We start from the raw sequence: 8092 nt of genomic DNA, 5'->3' as shown, positions 1-8092 counted from the left end.
CAATGTTTTTTTTTTTATCAGCTGTTTCTGACGGCACCCATTCACTCAAGAGCATCCGCTGATGTGATGCATTTCTATTCTGATGAAGAAAAAATTAGCATCTTGGATGGCCTAAAGGTTCGAGCCAATAACATTTAGTTGTGCAAGCTATTGCTTTAAATTTCCTGCGTGTTTTTCAGCTCTTCTGGCTCAGAGATCAGCGGAGCGAATTCTTCCCGTCGTCATGTGATCAGATCCAGCTCTTGCATAACAGCTGTGTGACACTCGCAGAGATTTTAGTTCAGTCTCAGCAGATCAGCGGTTTGCGTGCGTGTTGCGTAAACGGAAAAAGGCAAGAACACAGTATTTTTCGTGTGTGACGCGTGTGTTTTTGTGTCGTCCGTGACAGGAAGGCGGTGTATTGGCTGGGAAACGATACTCTGAGGGTCTCGGCCGCCCTGTTCGCAGAAACCGAGAGCGTTTTGTGTCGAGGCCTGAAAGCTGAGAAGGGGTTTCAGCCTGGATCTGTGGTGCTTCTTCAAGGAGGAGAACAGAAGCAGAGATACTGCACCGACACCGACATGCTCTTCAGACAGGTGCTGCACGCTCAACACGAGTCAAAACCCTTCCTCATTCACTCCAAGCGACTGAAATCAAATTAGAGAAGCTTTAGAAAGCCCGGCAAAGTTTCGTAACTTTTTGTGATAATGTCCTCGGGCCAACATGAGCTAACAATGAAAAATAAAGCATTTAAAGGAACAGCTCGACCGCAAATTCAAATACGGTCATCATTTGCCAAGTCTCTAGTTCCAAGCCTGTGCAAACGCCCAAACAAAAAAAATTGTATGGAAGTCAATGGTGACCCAAAACAGCCTTCAGAATTTTACAAAAATCAGACCTTATTAATGCAATAATCAAATAAAATTTGCACTAGTTAATGATATTTAATGGAATTAAAATGAGCTAACAGGGAACAGTTTCTTTAAAGAACTTTAAAGAATGATAAATATCTTAAAAACATATATATATAGATTTATTATATATATATATATATATATATATATATATATATATATATATATATATATATATATATATTTTATTATTATATATATATATATATATATATATATATATATATATATATATATATATATATATATATATATATATAAATATTATTATATTTATTTATTTATAATATTATATATATATATATATATATATATATATATATATATATATAAAAATAAATAATAACAATAATATATATATATATATATATATATATATATATATATATATATATATATATATATATATATATATATATATTTATTAATATATATATATATATATATATATATATATATATATATTAATATTATTATTTATTTTTTTCTTTTAATTATATTTGCATATATTTATGCACTTATATTTATGTAAAAATTCCAAAAAACATGCTTATTTGGACTTGAAAACATAAAAGAATAAGGAAGCATATTCAATTTTATTGGGTTTTAAATGAGTAAAAACATTTTATGACAAACCTACTCAAAAACAAACAAACAAACAAAAAAATATTAGTATTTATTGTTTTTTTGTTGTAAATATTAATAAAAGGCATTAATAAAAATGTCACACTAAGAATGACAAACGCACAAAAAGACTAAAATGCTCAAATGAAAAACTTCAGTACTATATCAGTGATCCTAAAATAACGCTGAATGGGAGCTCGTTGTAAAGACTGAGACTTGCCTCAGATGCCCTCTGACTTTCAGGAGCCCTGGAAATGATTCCTATTAAACTCGTTACTCTACACAACAAAAAGAAATGCTGCACGCTCGATGCATCGGGTAACGTGCCGGTGACCCTTTTTTGTTCCTAAATGATTATTGAGTGTTCGTCTTCCCATTAAACTCGTTTGTAAGTGGTGCTCTTGTTTGTTATGCTAAATGGTAATTTGTGTTGGCAAGAGGCGCGTGAGTTCAGACCTTTTATTTCAGCGCTACGGTCGGGTGTCTGATAGAGCCCCCTAATTTACTGCATTTACATAAGTTGATTGAACATAATGAGCAGCGTGTTTCTCATTCATTAGCTGCAGACACGGGCCCGCCCTGTGTTGTTTGGCAGAGCGTCGCGGTATGAGCCGCGGAGCGGGGCTTGCGATTTAGTGTTGTGATGTTTACGGCTCGAGGGCTTCCTGCTTTCATCGTAATTTAACTGTAAATAATTCATAGCCGTTAATTTGCTTGTCTTGTGTTGTAGTTTTTCCTCTTTTTGAAGTGTTAACGCGCACGCTTGTAGCCGGAGAGCGAAGCGCTCGAGTTTGCTCGTGTCCTGCTGGTTTGATTTTACTGCTCCGTGAACTCTGCCATACACTCAGGACAGTAAAATGATTGGAGCACAGACGGATTAGATAGAGCGCTTATCTGATCGTGTTATCGGAGAACCCAGCGCCGGCCTCGGATGGGGATCTCGCTGCACAAAACGCTAAGAACGGCCTTCTTTTTATTCATGAGTCTGAATTGGAATTAAATTGGCCGCTGCCTACAAGATGTTGAGCTGGAACGACAATATACCGCGTTTCTGAAATGAAAACCTTCAAAGCAAATTTCTAACTTTTGATTGATTGATTTGATTGTTTCGCTTCACTCATTCTTTTCTCAAATGGATTTATTTATACATTTCATTTTGAATTTTCTTCGTTTTTATCTCATTAAATCATTAAATGATGTCAAATTAAATTAATTATAAAAAAATAATAATAATTTGAAAAATTTAGAAATCCAGACAATGATTGCAGTAAGTAATTATTTCTGGTTATATTTTATAATGTAATAATTATATAATAAATTGAATTTTAAATGATTAATTATATATTTTTTATATATTTTTATATATTTATTATTATTTTTAGATTTATTATATTTTATTATATTTTTATTCATTATTTATTTTTAATTATTACATTTTAATATTAGTATTTATATCACAAATACAAAATATAATGTAATAGAATTTATAATAATATAAGTAATATATAATAATAATATTAATAATAATATATAGCTATTTTAATAATTAATGACTAAAACACTATTTTATCTTTTTAACATATTACATTTTTTTTATATTATTTATTTATTTATTTTTACATGGTAGTTATATAATGTCATTTAAAATTGTATATTTATTATCTTAACTATTAATAACAAACTTTTTTTTTTCTCTTCTGCTCTTATCGACATTTTTCTAAATCTCATTCGTAAGTTAGCTCAACGAGATTCCCTCAAAACTGTCTCTGACCGCATTTGACCTGGAAAGAAATCTGACCGTAGAAGAAGACCTTTGCGACGTGTGCAAAGTGCATTGTATGCAGTGCATAAAATATCATGCACAATCACACAGTCTATCTTTACTATGCGCAAGAAGCATAGAACACTATTAACATCAGTGTTAATAACACTGGATCCTCATTGCAGGATACAGTCAACAGAAACACGCTTGCACATGATGGATAGTGTGTGTGTGTGTGATGTGTGTGTGTGTGTGTGTGTGTGTGTGTGTGTGTGTGTGTGTGTGTGTGTGTGTGTGTGTGTGTGTGTGTGTGTGTGTGATGCCGTGCCGATCTGTGCAGTTGGACGGGAGCTCAGAATTATACACCGAAGAGTTAAATGTGCTTCGTTTTGTTCTGCAGGAGTCGTTTTTCCACTGGACCTTCGGCGTGACGGAGGCCGACTGCTACGGCGCCATCGACGTCAACTCCAAGAAATCCATCCTGTTTGTTCCCAAGCTGCCGGAGAGCTACGCCACGTGGATGGGCGAGTGAGTGACGCCTTCAGACTCTCATTATCTCAGATCGCCTCTGACTTTCACGCTCGCTGACGTCTGGCGTTGCGATTGCTTTGAAATTCTCCGGAGTCAGCAGACGTTTTATTTTGGCGTCTCTATAGTTTCCCTGTATCTTCCGTTTCCTTCCGAGACCCTCGGTGAGAGTTAATGGGTTTGCAGATTACAAAGAAACATCCACGGCTTAATGAGTGAAAAGTGAAAAGTGACAATGTGCCCCTGGTTTCACAAGCGAGGTGTAGACCGGAGCCCAGACTAAAACAGACTTGCTCTCACTGATCTTAAAATATTTCGCTGCCTTTGTTTTGATCCAAGATGCACACCATTCTTGTTTTATAAAACAATATTTATATTTAACATATATTTATGAAAACTTCTAATATTTATAAAACTTCTTACTAATCCTGGCTTAACCTAAACCCTGTTATAATGTGAATATTTGTATGCATGTTATTATAATTCTAGAACAATTACCTGTATTTATAATAATACTTACTGTATGTGTGTGTGTATATATATATATATATATATATATATGTGATATAGAGATATATATATATAGATATATATAGATATATATATATATATATATATATAGATATATAGATATATATTGATATATAGATATATATATATATTGATAGATAAAATATATAGATAGATAGATATATATATATATATATATATAGATATATATAGATATAGATAGATATAGATATAGATATGATATATATATATATATATATATAGATATAGATTGATATATATATATATATATATATATATATAGATATAGATAGATAGATATTTATATATATATATATATATATATATATAGATATAGATATATGATATATATATATATATATATATAGATAGATAGATAGATAGATATTGATATATATATATATAGATAGATTGATATATATATATATATATAGATAGATAGATAGATAGATATAGATATTGAGTATATATAGATAGATATTGATATATATAGATAGATATTTATATATTATAGATAGATAGATAGATATTATATATTCGATAGATTAGATAATTATTGATATATATAGATGGTTGATATATATATATATATATATATTATATATTATATATATAAAATATATATATATATATATATATATTATATACTAATAATATATATTGTATATAGATAGATATATTGAAATATTATATATAGATATATAATATATATAGATATTGATATATATATATAATAGATAGATAGATATATATTGATATATATATAGATAGATAGATGATAGATAGATAGATATAGATATATATATATATATATATATAGAGATATATAGATGTAGATATATAATTATTATATATATATATATATAAATATTTTATACAATATATATATTATGATTATATACTAATAATACTTTGTATTATTCAGATATTAGGTTTATATATAGTTAAATATACTGTGTGTTGTATATATATATATATATATATATATATATAACATTTTTGGTTCAGAGAATACTTCATATACAAATTGTAATATCCTCTCTATCCCCGTCATAATGTGAGAACAGATAGGCATGAAATTGAGCTCTGAAAGATGTTGGGATGTGTAAAAGCCTTTGCGGTTATGATGTGCTATTGAAGCAGACAGAGCTGTAAAGAGATCCGCTTTGAGACGGACGGTACAGTCAGAGTTTGCTGTCGCTCTTTGAAATCAGCCTGCGTTTAAATCTTCCTTTCAAAGGTGCTGCAGTAAATTCTCTTCCTTTTCATGCTGCAGCGCTGCTGGATAAGCCGCTCTAATCTAATACATACGGCTGTGCTTCCTCCCTTCATCAGATGAGGCTGCTTCCGAATGGTTCGGGCGTCGCGGGTCAGCGGCCTCGTCTGATGTGCTTGTTTTGCTGGGTTGCTGTGATCAGTGACCCCCACATTCAATATTCGGTGTCTGTCTTGACATTACAGTGTTGCTGGGTGTCGTGATGTTCAATATTTAAGGCCCTTTGATCGTGGAATCTGACATAGATATGGAATTGACTCCATAAGATGACGAGTTCAATTTAACTTCAAGAAACTGTGACAGAAATATAATTGTTGTCCAGTAGGTTGTACATCTTTTAAGGAATAATCCCAATTTTTTTAATTTTGAGAGTAGACATGTTTTGCTTGCAGAAACGAGTTTTAAAAAGATGAAAAGAGCATTTTAATGTTTTTTTTTTTGGCTTTCGTTTGACTGCCGGAAAAACACACAACTGAATATTTCTGAAAGCAAGCGAATAAACCGTTGTTGTGAAAATAAATAATTTTATACAAATTTTATTAAATCGTTAAAGTTATAAATGAATTCCATAAATACAAGGGAGAATACAACTTTATGCATCCTTACAGAATAAAAGTATTAATTATATAAAAAAACATTTCTGGAACCCAAATATGATTTTATGATCAAATATGAAAACCGAGTGCGTTTGCAAACTTTATGCTTTAAGCTCTCAAAGTTATCGATGTGGTCGGAGTGCGTTTGCGTGAATGCTTCGCTCCCAAGAAGCACAAACACTCGACATCGAGAGTCCATTTGCTTGATTGTCTGAGCGCTGCAGAAACCATTAGCAGAAGCAAGACCGAAGTCCAGACTTTGTCCAAAATTAATCAGTTTTTAATGCATTAAAAATCACCCCAGAGTCGTCATAATAGGAACGAGTTTCGTTTGATGTGATGACGAGGACGATCTAAAGGAAGTAGGTCCGCTTCTCATTGAAACGCTTTCTGTCTCGACAGGATATACTCTCGTGAACACTTCAAGGAGAAGTACGCCATCAATGAGGTGCATCACACCACCGGACGTGAGTACAGTTTTCACTGCATTTATTAATATTCATTTGCACTCATTGGTTTTGTCTTGCATTGGCTCATATGGCGCAAAAGAGTCTTTATATTGTGATAACAACACTCTTTTAATTTTTTTACATTTTAAATCGAATGCTGTTATTGCATTGCATGAGAAAATCACATGGAAATCTAAAATGTAAATTTTTATGCTTAAAATTATGCTTTAAATAAGAAAACAGTAGGCGGCAGCAAATGTTTTAACGAGTCATTGGCCGGTTTTTGCTTAGTATGCACGACTGGCAACCGGACGTTATTTTCCATTTTTTTTCCGGAAGCAACAATTCGCGAACATGTCATTTTTTGCATTTTTCAGTGAATGGTTGTTTAGCGTATCACGTGTTGGGTGAGAACTTCGTGGCGATGCTGAAATCGTTTTTAAAGAAAATTTTAAAACCGAATACTGATTAAGTACCATCTTTTTTGGGTTGTTACTTAGTTTTAATCTAAATGCTGATGGCAGTACCATCCGTTAGTTTCAGATGTAAAATGTAAAATCTCAGATCAACATCTTTTTTTTGATTCTTGCTTAAAGATAAAGAAATGTACGGAATCGCCTGTGACAAATCGTGATCGTTCATCACTAGCTTTTAGCTGGTTTGAGACGCAGACGCAGTTCACGTTTTAGAAATATCAAATGTATTTGCGCCCATCGGAGTGCTGGTCTAAAAAAACGAGGTGTGTTGAGGAAATAGACTTAAACCTGGTCCGAAGTCAGTGGGTCATTTAAAGAGCGTGTTAGTAGAAAATGCGCAAACATGCCGAATATTAAAAATGAAAGTATTACAGTGTAAAAGTATATTATTGTGTAGGCAGCATAAACGTAAAAAAAGCCGTAGATGTTCTAATGGATAGTCATTGCGTGTAATATTAGGCCCTTTAAATAACGAATCCGCCATGTGCTAGCGCATCTCGCTCTTAAAGGGAATGGGGGATGGGACTCTGATTGGTCTGTTGCACCTTATGCCCAAAAACTCATTAAAAGAATAGGGACAACCCTAAACATTTTTCTTGTCGTTGCACTAGCAAAAGTGGATTGCATCTGAGTGCATCTGCGCCGCGCGCTTTAGACCGTGCACTTAGATTGAGTCATTCGTTCATTTGATTCATTCGAACGCTGATTTATGCAAGAGTGAAGTAAGCGAATCTCTTCATAAATGGGTCATTTTTTGCAGCATATTTGTGGTTTGCTCTCGCTTCCACGATTTTTTTGTGCTCGCTCTAGTTGCTGTCCTTCGACTTTTATCGGCTCGTTGCAGTGCATCGCGGCGTTGCGTGATCTGTGAAGCACTGCCTTGGCGAGAATCGGGCGTTTAATAAGAATTTAGCTGTTTTTGGTAAAGTCCCGACGGACTAAAACGCTGCTTGGAAA

The 8092-nt window shown here is 32.8% G+C and overlaps 1 long non-coding RNA gene across 1 annotated transcript; it reads left to right on the top strand.

Moving 5' to 3' along the window:
* Positions 1-460: 460 nt before the first annotated feature.
* On the top strand, positions 461-6680 carry LOC122363136. The gene is made up of 3 exons (XR_006253190.1): positions 461-575; positions 3680-3807; positions 6613-6680. It is a non-coding gene; the product is annotated as an uncharacterized LOC122363136 (long non-coding RNA).
* The last annotated feature ends 1412 nt before the right edge of the window (positions 6681-8092 follow it).

Source organism: Puntigrus tetrazona, chromosome 18, assembly GCF_018831695.1.
Source record: "Puntigrus tetrazona isolate hp1 chromosome 18, ASM1883169v1, whole genome shotgun sequence".
NCBI lineage: Eukaryota > Metazoa > Chordata > Actinopteri > Cypriniformes > Cyprinidae > Puntigrus > Puntigrus tetrazona.
Note: the sequence above shows the minus strand (reverse complement) of the source record. Positions and strands in the feature narration are given on the sequence as shown.